Source organism: Rattus norvegicus, chromosome 6, assembly GCF_036323735.1.
Source record: "Rattus norvegicus strain BN/NHsdMcwi chromosome 6, GRCr8, whole genome shotgun sequence".
NCBI lineage: Eukaryota > Metazoa > Chordata > Mammalia > Rodentia > Muridae > Rattus > Rattus norvegicus.
In genome coordinates, this window is record NC_086024.1 from 16,273,264 (window position 1) to 16,284,023 (window position 10,760).

Consider the following 10,760-nt stretch of genomic DNA (forward strand, 5'->3'; position numbering starts at 1 on the left):
TACTTATTTCATGTGTGTGTGTGCGTGTGTTTAGCCTGTATGTGTGTTCGTGTGCCCATGTCAGAAGAGACTTCCCCCAGACTGGAGTTACAGATGGTTGTGGACCACCAAGTGGACCCCGGTTTTTGTGAGAGCAGGTGTTCTCAAGCACTGGGCCATCTCCCCGGCCCTGTGCCTCACTGGCTGTGTAAAGAGACCGGGAATGACAACAGAGAAGTGCCAGCTGCCCCAGGTGCTGTGGCACAGTGAGTAGGGTGACCGCTTGAAGGACGGCATGTTCCTTTCTGATTTAGTGAGGCTTCCAGGAGGAGGCATCATATATCCCCTTGGAGGATTAGCTAGATCCCTCCCCAGGAGAGGAGGGAAGTACCCTGTCCCTGAGGAGGGGACAAGCAAAGGCAGGAAGAGACAACACAAGGCTGAGGATGGGAAGATCTGTGGCCACAGTGGCTGCCAGAGACAGCTAACTTGTGAGAGACGGAGACAGAGACAAGAGGAACAGACCTAAGGCTTTGCGCTCCAGTGGAGCTGGTTCAGGACCAGTCAGGCTTGCATCCATGGGCTCCCTAGTTAGACTTGGAGTGTACCCCCATAGGGTTCCTCTGGCATGCCCACTGAGATTCTTCTATGCCTATGGCCTGATGACCTTAGGCAGCCATTTCTCAGACTCTGTCCTGTGTACTGTCATGTCAGCACAGAAGTGTACACCTTCACCTTTGATGGAGACAGGGTGTGAAGGCACATGGCTGGGGAGGAGTCAGGCCAAAGCTCCTCCCTTTCTTCCTTGGACTGGGGTTAGGGGCAGCGCCTCAGCTTATCAGAGTCTCTACAGAGCTGGGAAGGGTGAGGAGGGGGTGCTTCTCCAGCAACTTGGGTAGCACAAATGTGATAAAGAAACACAGACCCAGCGAGCCAGGAAGCAGGGGACAAGAGCGAGAGGTGTAGAGGCAGCTCACAATCACTTCCCGCGTGCTTCACACACACACACACACACACACACACACACACACACACACACACACACCAGGTTCCACGGGTACAACCTCAGCATTCCCACTTTCCCCACGGGGCAAGAGAAACCAGAAATACTTAATGATGGCCTTTGTCACTGCTTCAGGAAACCAGTGGGATCGGTATATAGAGCCTTTCCCACATTCCCCGGGAGGCTCTGAAGGCCTAAAGGCAGCTGGAGCACGGTTAGGTCTTACAGATGAAAGACCTTCACCCAGGGAACCCTCTTCATTCTGGCACCCAAGGAGGGGTGGTCACTTGGGGAGTGACTGGAAGAATGAAGGGTGAGCGGGCCACTGAGGGAGCAGGTAATGGAGATGGGACAGTGCATGGGACACGGGGCTGAAAGCTCCTTCCTTCAGTTGAGGAAGTCTTTTCATCACTACGTCCTTAGCCGAGCCCTTTATCTGCCCTGGAGGGACCTGTTTACATATGGAGGTGACCAAAATGGATCTGGACCCCCTGCCAGAGGGCCTCTCTGCCCACTGAAACTTGGATGGGTGGAAGAGTCACAGTGCTCAGGACTCTTTCTAGCCTTCCATGAGAGACTTCTCTCAGCAGGGGCTCAGTACACCCCACCATGGCTGTCCTGAGCACACCCCACCATGGCTATCCTGGGCACACCCCTCACTCAACCCTACCAGTTGGTGAAGGTGTTCCAGAGACTCCGGCCCCCAGCCCCTTTTCAAATGGCCATCTTGCTCCATAGACAAGACAAAAGCTCACGGCAGGGGTAGGGACAATGCCACAAGGCTTGCCTGGGTAGCAGGGTACCCTGAAGAGAGAAGGGTTTTAGAAGGCTAGAGGTAGGAGAGTGTCTTCAGAGTAATTCCTCAGACAGCACCCTACAGGTCAGATGTGCTCTAGGAAGTGACACTTGTCCCTTGCTTCCAGAAGGAAGCTGGCTGTGGTATTGCTGTTAACATCAGGGTTGTGATCCTACAGAGCTGGCCATATTCTGACACCAGGCCTTTTGTGCTTCCAGAAACCCTGCCCCTCCCTCACAGCCTCACCTCACGATTCACACCCTAAGGCTTTTGCCTCTTCACTTATCTCCCTCTCCGCAGGTCTGGTCACTTCTGACTCATCAAGACCATCCAGTTAGCCCAGCAGATGTCATGTCTGGAAGGCTAAGGGCAAACATGGAAATGGGACCCCCCACCACCCCACCCCACACTGTACCCCACTCCCCTGCAGTGGCCATGAAGTTCCAAACTGTGATAGAGGGAGGAGGAGTGCAGGGAAAGGGGTGGCAAGAGAAGAGACAACCAAGGTGTTTTGAGTGGCCCCAACTCCTGTGTGTGTCTAGCTCAGCCTTCCCGCTCTTCCTCAGGCTCCAGACTCAGCTACGAGGCCAAACTGTGTGAACAAATGGTGCTGTTGGCCCAGGGGCCAAGACGGAATCCCCTCAGACAGGCTGGCCAAAGGGTCTGTCCACTGACTTGCCAGGTCTGCAGGGAGCCGGGGGAGGGACAGGCTGGGACAGGTCCAGCTCTGGGGGACCGGTAGATGCTGAGGACAGGAGAGTTAGCCTTTGAAGGGATAGCCTTCCTGAGGAGGACACTTTAAATCGCCCCCCAATTAAACCATTACCAGGAAGCTTTTAACAACCCATAGGCCTTTTTAAGGACTGCCCTTTTGTTAGGCAGCTAAGCTGTTATGCAAAAAGAGAGCTGCCAGGGCCCCCTCTCTCATTACTTTCCCTGGGCCCCAAGGCCAGTGGTCTCCAATTCCTGGAGCACTCTCCTGCAGGGTTTGTCTGAGAATCAAAGACTGGGGAGCCTGCTTTGATCTGGGAAAGCCTAGACTTTCCTGCCTCTTCAGATAGAGCCTCTGACCCCAACCCCAACCCCTCAGCCCCCCTTTCCAGAGGGTTTGGGCCTTGGAGATTGTTCTCCCACTTCTGTCCAGTGGAGTCTCCATGGTCTGGGGAACTAGCCTCTTTCTGGGTCTTCCAGAAGCTTCATGGGCTGGGAGGAGTTCCTATTGCTCTCCTTTCTCTCATGTAGCCCCACCATCCAAGCCTGCTCTGGGGTCTTCAAGGCTCTGTGACTCAGAGACCTCAGATGGCTGTGACCCAGAATTACCGCTTCTTTGGGGTCAGGAGTCACTGCACAATCTGGCCTGGGAATGGCCATGACTGGGAAGCCCCACATTCCTGTTATCTCTTCCCCAGGTTCCATCCCATCCCCAAAGCAAGAGCAAGTGCAGACCCCAAAGCAAGAGCAAGTGCAGACCCCAAGGCAAGAGCAAGTGCAGACCCCAAAGCAAGAGCAAGTGCAGAGCCAGCACGGGCAGAGTTAGGCTCTGGGCAGCAGTCTCCTTACTTCCCCAAGGTACAGCATGTGTCTGCCTGACAAGAACGCCTCTCTTTACATTGGAGTCCCCAGAGGACAGCAAATGGCAAGCTATCTGGTCGTTTGGTCTGACATCACACCCCCTTGTCCTCCGTGTGCACATTTGCTCCCTTAATTTGTCCCCAGGGCACTCTGAAGGACATGAACAGGCCCCTCCACTGTACAGAGAAGAAACTGGGTAAATCCAGGGAAGCTCTGTGGTACTGGCCTTCAACAGGGGCAAGTTAGGAAGGATTCTCAGGAAACTCCCTTCAAGGACACCCTACTCTGGTCACATAGAGCTGTCCCAGACAGCTATGACTTGTTTGCACCCCTCACGGCATGTGGCTTAGTGCTGAGTCCTTCAATGACTGGAGGGAGCTATCAGAATGTACTAAATGAGTTCTTCTTTGCTTAAGGCCAGTAGGAGTTTCAATCTCTTGTGAGAGAAGGTGCGGCTGACTAAGCCCACCCTCATAGCTCCTCGCCTGGACGTGCTGGGTCTCCTTGCACCATTTACCACAGCCCTCGGGGAGGTGTGAGATGACTCAGGACCTGTGTGGGATCACACTGCTAGTCAGCAGAGAGGCCCAGACATCATCCTAATCTCTGGGGCCCAAAATTGGCCATTGTTGGACTGGTGAGATGGCTCAGTAGTTAAGAGCACTTACTGCTCTTGCAGAGGACCTAGATACAAGTTCCTAGCTCTCAAACTGGGTGGTTCACAACCACATGTTACTTCAGCTCCCAAGGATCAGATCTCTCTGACCTCCTTGGGAGCCCGCACACACACTCGTGCACACGCGCGCGCGCGCGCGCACACACACACACACACAAACACACATACACACAAACACACACATACACACACAAACACAGACACACATACACAAACACACACACAAACACACAGACACACACAGACACACATACATATACACACACAAACACACAGACACACATACATATACAACACACACATATACACATACACACAAACATACACAAACACACATACACAAACACACACATACACACATACATACACACATACACACAAACACACACATACACATAAACATACATACACACAAACACACACACATACACACAAACACATACACACAGACACACACAGACACACACATACATACACACATACACACAAACACACACACATACACACAAACAGACATACACACAAATACACACACATACACACAAACACATACACACACAGACACACAGACACACAGACACACACACACACACTCGTGCCCACCTTCCCCAGCACTGGAGAGGCGACAGATCTCTGAGTTTAAAAGCCACTCTGGTCTACAGAGCAAGTTCTAGAACAGTCAGGGCTACACGGTAAGTGAGACCTTATCTCTAAAGTTTAAAAATAGGTCTTGGGGTAAAAGGATGGCTCAGTAATTAAGAGCACTGGCTGGTTTTGTAGAAGACCCGGCTTTGATTCCCAACACCTACATGGTGGCTTACAACTGTCTGTAATTCTAGTTTCAGGGAAATCTGAGGTCCTCTCTGGCTTCTAAAAGTACTGACAGGGCATACAAATGGCACACAGGCATGCATTCTGTCAAAACACCCATAAAATCACAAAAGGTATAAAATAAGTCAGCAACTGAGCATGGTTCGCTTCTGTAGTATGGGCACCATAAAGTGAGCTGTACATTAAGGGTGAGAAGTCAGGTCTCTCAGTCAAAAGGATGGGGCAGGTGGGAAGGGACAAGAGCCACTGTGAATGGAGTCAGGCTAAGAAGAGGGACCACAAGGCGTGACCTGGGCAAGACCTGAGGGTGAGTGGGTCAGGCACAGAGCTCCAAGGCTAGGATGTGGGGAGAGAAACCTGCTGGATTTGTTAAAGAAGGTTGTTTCTACACCGGGCTAGCTACTCAGCTGTGTCTGGGGTGCCTTCTTCTGTCCCATTGCTCAAGGCAAGGATTCTTCTCTTAATAAGGACAAGGAAGGGGTTGGGGATTTAGCTCAGTGGTAGAGCGCTTGCCTAGGAAGCGCAAGGCCCTGGGTTTGGTCCCCAGCTCCGAAAAAAAGAACCTAAATAAATAAATAAATAAATAAGGACAAGGAAATGGAGGGTCAGAGATGGGCGCTAACTTCCAGAACTGTCCAGCCCAATTCAAATCTACAACTCCAGCTGGAGAAATTAGATAGGAATTCCACTCATTTTTCCTCTTTCTTTTTTGATGATCCTAGGGGTTGGACTTGGGGCCTTGGCCAGGCCAGGTCAGGCCAGCACACCTCTGTCGAGGCGAATTTCCAGCAATTTGGATCACTGATTCGGATGAGAACACAGTGAGCCTGGGCTCCCCTCCCCCACCACTTCATCCCCGTGGGCTTAGGATGGAAACCTAAAGCCTCTTCAGCAGTGGCCCAGGTGGGCAGGTTTATCCTCAGGAGCTGGCGCCCAGCTCCCCAGAGGATTGCCCACCACAGCTTCCATGAGAAAAGGGGTTTAGGGGCTCTGGCTAGATCCTGCTGGGAATCATCAATGCTTTCACTGAGGGGTGCTGAGGGAAGGAGCAGGGCCTGCTGGGACCCTCACACCACCCCCACAGCTGAATATCCCCTGGGGTTCTGGGTGTTTCATTTAACACTAGGTCCCCACACACTTTTTTTTTTTTTACCCCAACCGCAGGAGACATATAGATCTTTTAAAAATGAGTAGCATAAACCTGAGGGCGGTGGTGTAATTCAGTAATCCCAGCACTCACTCGGGGAAGGGGAACCAGGAGGATTAAGAAGTCAAGGCCATTCTGGACGCCGACGGCTGCATGAGACCTCGGCCTCAAAAAAAAAAGTTACAGCCATCCTTATGGTCAAAGACGTAGCCTGGGTTGCAGAACACAAGGCTTATTCTGCACAACACAAATGCTTGCATGCATGCTGCACCCGCGAAGGGATAAAGGCAAAGTCACTGATTCACCAAACGCCTCTAAGGTGCAGGATTGTTCTTCCAACATTTTACAGATGGGGAGCCTGGGCCTTGCTTGGCCACCCCCATCACCCCCCTAATCTTCCAGAAGCCCAAGCTCTGTTAGATGGCTGCTCCCAGGACACTGCCTTGCCCACACCCCTCTCTTCTCCCTGGAGCGGCTCTCCCTCGCCAACAGGGTGCAGGCAGAGATAACTCAGTTGTTCTGGGCCTGGCCCAGCTGTTGGGAGGCCAGGATGGCATCCAGCAGGCTCTGGGGCTGTTCATTAAGAAAGAACCCGGGCCTGGCAGGCCTGCTGTTTGTGGGGAAACAATGAGTCAGCCCTGGAAGGAGAAGGGGGTGTGAGTCAGCCTGGGAAGGGAGGGGGAGTGGTACCCAGCAGCCTGGCCTCCAGCTTTTCCCAAGCTAGCTTGGCCTGTCTCCCCCACTTCTCCTCCCCTCCCTCACTGCCCCCTCCCCCCCTGTCTTTAGGAGGTTCAACCAATTTCCTTTTTCTGTTATTTGGCTGTGATAGGGAAAGTATTGAAAAATAGAAAGTGCCCTAGACAGGAAAACACTGAAACCTGAACCCAGTGGCCTGTGCCAGAACCCCAGTTGGAGGTGGATGGCAAGTCAGGATGAATCCTGGGCCCCAGTCCTGGGCTCTGCTGGGTGGTGGCTGAAGCCCCTTTAGGTGGGGACTTGATGGGGTGACAGCTGGAGATCACATAGAGAAAGATAGGTCCTGTGGGAGGGTCACTGGCACTGGTCCCTACATGGGAAACAGACTTCCTGTTTATACTTATTTACTCCTTATTTGGTGCTGGAGATGGAATGTAGAATCTCATGCCAGCCAGGCAAGGGCCTTACCTGTGGAATACACCCCCACACAGACTTCTTTAAAAAGACTTCCAAGATGGGTGGTGGTGCTGGTGCTGGTGCTGGTGCTCTTTTAATCCTAGCATTTGGGGAGGCAGAGGCAGGTGTGAATCTGAGGCCAGCCTGCTTTACAAAGCAAGTTCAAACCCATGTCTCGGAAAACAACAATACTATGAATATTTTATATAATAAATAATAATTATTATAATTATGCATTTCCACGTAGTCCCAGGGTCTCCCTTAGAGCCACGTGAGGATATAGTACAAATGCTTAGTACAGCATCTACTCATCGATGATTCTCTCAGGTTATAGCAGGTGCCACAAACCACACCAGTGATCTCTGCATGTGCACACGCACGCACACACACACGCACACACACACACACACACACACACACACACACACACACCACATACCCACAGGCCAGCCACTTCTTCCCAGTTACCCAGGACAGGATGTTCTCTTGGCGTCAGCAGGGCAGAGGGAATTGACTGGAAGTTACAGAGCAAACTGATTTGTTCATGCAAAGCTTCCTAGGGTGCCACTGAGTCAGACCCCAGAGAAGGGCGGTTGGGTTGGCGAGGCCCGGGATCAGAAGAGCCAGCTGTGACAACAGATAACCGCTCTACAATAGAGCCCTGAACTGACAGAGCCTTATCTGCCCTGTGTGCAGGGAGGATGGTGGGGCCTCAGGGTAGGAGGTTTTCTAGAGGTGGGAGAGAGAGCCGGGTCTTACCTAGGCTTGGGCTATCTGGGAGGCTGAGGCAGGAGGATTTAAGGCCAACTTGGTGGGTGGTGCACACCTCTAATCCAGCACTCAGGGTAGAGGCAGATGGATCTCTGAGTGTGAGGCCTGCTTGGTCTACAGCAAGTTCTAGGCCAGGGCTACACAGGCGTGTACAACTTCCAGAGTGGCTTGGGCAGTATGTGCAAGGTCCTAGAGTCACCATACTCAGGAAAGACAGAAGAGAGAAAGACAAATGCCTACTGTGACTGGAACCGGGCCTTTGGGAAGGCAGCCACACGCAAGGCAACTAACTGTCCCAGAGTATCTGCCCTCCAACCAATCTGCTCATCCAGCTGCAGGATCATGATCCAAGAGAGTAGCCATTAACCCTTGTTCTCCAGATCCACTGAGCAATGGGGAGCCAGCAGAAACTTTGGAGGGAAGGCAGGGTTCGGGCTGGCTTTTGTGCTTTGATAAGAGATCAGGAAGGGAGATGAGGTTTGAATATTACATGAGAACTGGTAACTGGCCTCAGGCAGTGGGGATGCCAAGGAAGAGATTGTGCAGGGGCTCAGAAGACCCAGTTTCAGCTCTGCTCTGGCCTGGTCTTCAGAGAGCAACCCTCCTTGACCTCTGACCTCTGGCCGCCTGCTGCCAGCAAAGCTCAGGAAGTGGCTGTTCGTTCAGCTGATGCCAACTCAGGGACATTAAGTGCAGGACCTAGGACAGGAACGACCCAGCAGGCAGTTGGGACCAGCAGTTGTCCAACAACAGATCTAGAAGAAACATCACTTTGACTCTCTCCCTAGTCCAGCCTCCGAGCAGTTTCCCTTTGGATTCCACTCCACACCACAGGTTCTCTCTGGCCCTGGGAGACAGCGGACATTTCCCAAAGGGGCAGGTACAGGCCTGAGTGCGGAATGCACTAGTCACTTACCGTTTCCTGAGACTAATTAGCCTCAGTGGAGAATAACTATTCTCTCAGTGACCAGCTCACTGTGAACCCAGACCACAGACAAATTCCTTAATTGAACTAAAGCTTTCAACGGGCACAGATGGCCTTAGAGTGTCTGCAAAAGCAGAGTCTGATCCAGTGGACCTGTACAGAGGAAACATTGTCACTGTGAACTTGGTAATGGTGACACTGCTACCTTTGAGGCCTCAGACCTCTGTCTAGAGGGGTAGAAATCACTCTGGCTGTCAGTCACTGTAGACAGTTACCACAAGCTATCTGTGACTAAAAGAGCCAAGTAGGAGCGATCTGGGTAAGGTGAAGGGTCTCTTTCGTTATCAAGGGCACTGTGGCTGTTCTAGACTTTGTTGGCAAGGTCCTCGAGGCACACACAGGCAAGTCCAGGACAGGGAGGATAGGACCTTGGGGGGTGACGCCCCTTTTCTGAGTTCAGTAAGTGTGGGTAGTTTGGGCACTAAGAAATGAGGCGGGGTCTGGGAGCACTGTGTGAACCAACTGGGAGTTATTTCCAGAGCCGTTGGTTTTAGGTCTTGGACTTTGTATTTCCGTTTCCTCCTGGCCCTGGCCTTTAGCTGCCTCATGTGCGCCTGTGTCCCTTCTTGGAAGTAAGCTAAGACCAGACTCAGTAAGCAGGGGACCTGGCAGCCCCGGGGTTTAGTGTGGGTGCTGGCTTAGCTGGCTTAGCAGCCTCTGTCCCAGCCTGAAGTAGCGCAGGTCGCCGCAGGCAGGAAAGCTTCCTTTTCTTTCTGGCAAGGGCCGGAGGAGGGGAGTTCCCCTTCTCTGTTTGTTTTGATTCTGTTGTTTTCTTAAAGACAGGAAGGAAAGCTACCATCACTTTTTCGGTTCTGCGAACAATAAAGGCAGGCAGGAGGATGTCCCCTGCCAAGTCCACACCTTCTCCGCTCGTCCCGCCCCCAGCGAGGCCCCAACTCGGGCTGGTTAGAGGGGCTGCCCTCACCTCTGAATTGCTTTGACTTTTCTGAGTCCTATGTATAAAAATGGGAATCCTCAAATTCCCTTTACAAGGTTGCCAAGGGTTAAAAAAAAAAAGCAACCCCCCCCCCAAAAAAAAAACACCCATAAAAAACAAAATCCGCAAAAACAAAGTTGAAAACACAAAACACTGCACTGGGCATGCAGTACCGGTGTTTCAGAAGCTTCCTCCTTTGCTTTTCCCCTTTGGTGTCATAAACCATACATACATGTATGTATGTATGTCTTTCCATACAAAGCCGATTCCTTCCACAGCAGAACCGCAAACTCGGGCCTGGCCACGTTAGACTCCCACAAACCTGAGAAACACGAGATAGGCGGCAGCTGAGTCCAGGGGTTGCTGAGTTTCTGGAAGTGTCCTTACTCTGTTGGGAGACAGGATGAGCTTGTTCCCAACATCTCCAGGCTCCCAGTCTTGGTGCTCCATGCCTCTAGCTCCTCCCTCCCTGCCTGCCTGCCTCCCTCCCTTCCTTTCTCCTGAAACACCGCCCCCCCTCACCCCCAGTATCCTCTCTTCTACTCTACCTTCTCGGGGTAGTGTCTTGCTGTTTGCCTGGCTAGCCTGGGACTCTATGGAGACTAGCCTGGTCTTAAACTTAAGTGGATTCTCCTGCCTCCTTCCTGAGTGCTAGAACACCCCTTCCCCCTCCTGCTTTTTGCTGCTGTCCTGCCTCAAACTTCGGTGACTTCTCTCTCCTACCTTCTTGGTGTGAGATTACAGGCGTGTGCCACCACAACTGGGCTGTTTCCTGGGAGTGACAGACTAGGAGCCCCAGGTGCTCCGGTTGTCCCTTACTGTAGCCCATTTTGCTTTGAAACTCGGTCCCAAGTATTATCTCAGTAGCTTGGTCTGCAAAGTGGTTCCTGAGTTCTTAAGTTAAAAATCCT

General features: G+C 52.1%; 1 long non-coding RNA gene across 2 annotated transcripts; it reads right to left on the minus strand.

Annotated features, from left to right (window-relative positions):
- Positions 1-5,995: 5,995 nt before the first annotated feature.
- LOC108351166 (uncharacterized) lies at positions 5,996-10,301 on the minus strand. Of its 2 annotated transcripts, none has more exons than XR_010052161.1 (3): positions 10,172-10,301; positions 7,169-7,256; positions 5,996-6,642 (listed from the first exon to the last, which is right to left on the minus strand). It is a non-coding gene; the product is annotated as an uncharacterized LOC108351166 (long non-coding RNA). The 2 variants fall into 2 exon arrangements; XR_005486279.2 differs by having other exon boundaries at positions 7,596-10,287.
- Between the last annotated feature and the right edge of the window lie 459 nt (positions 10,302-10,760).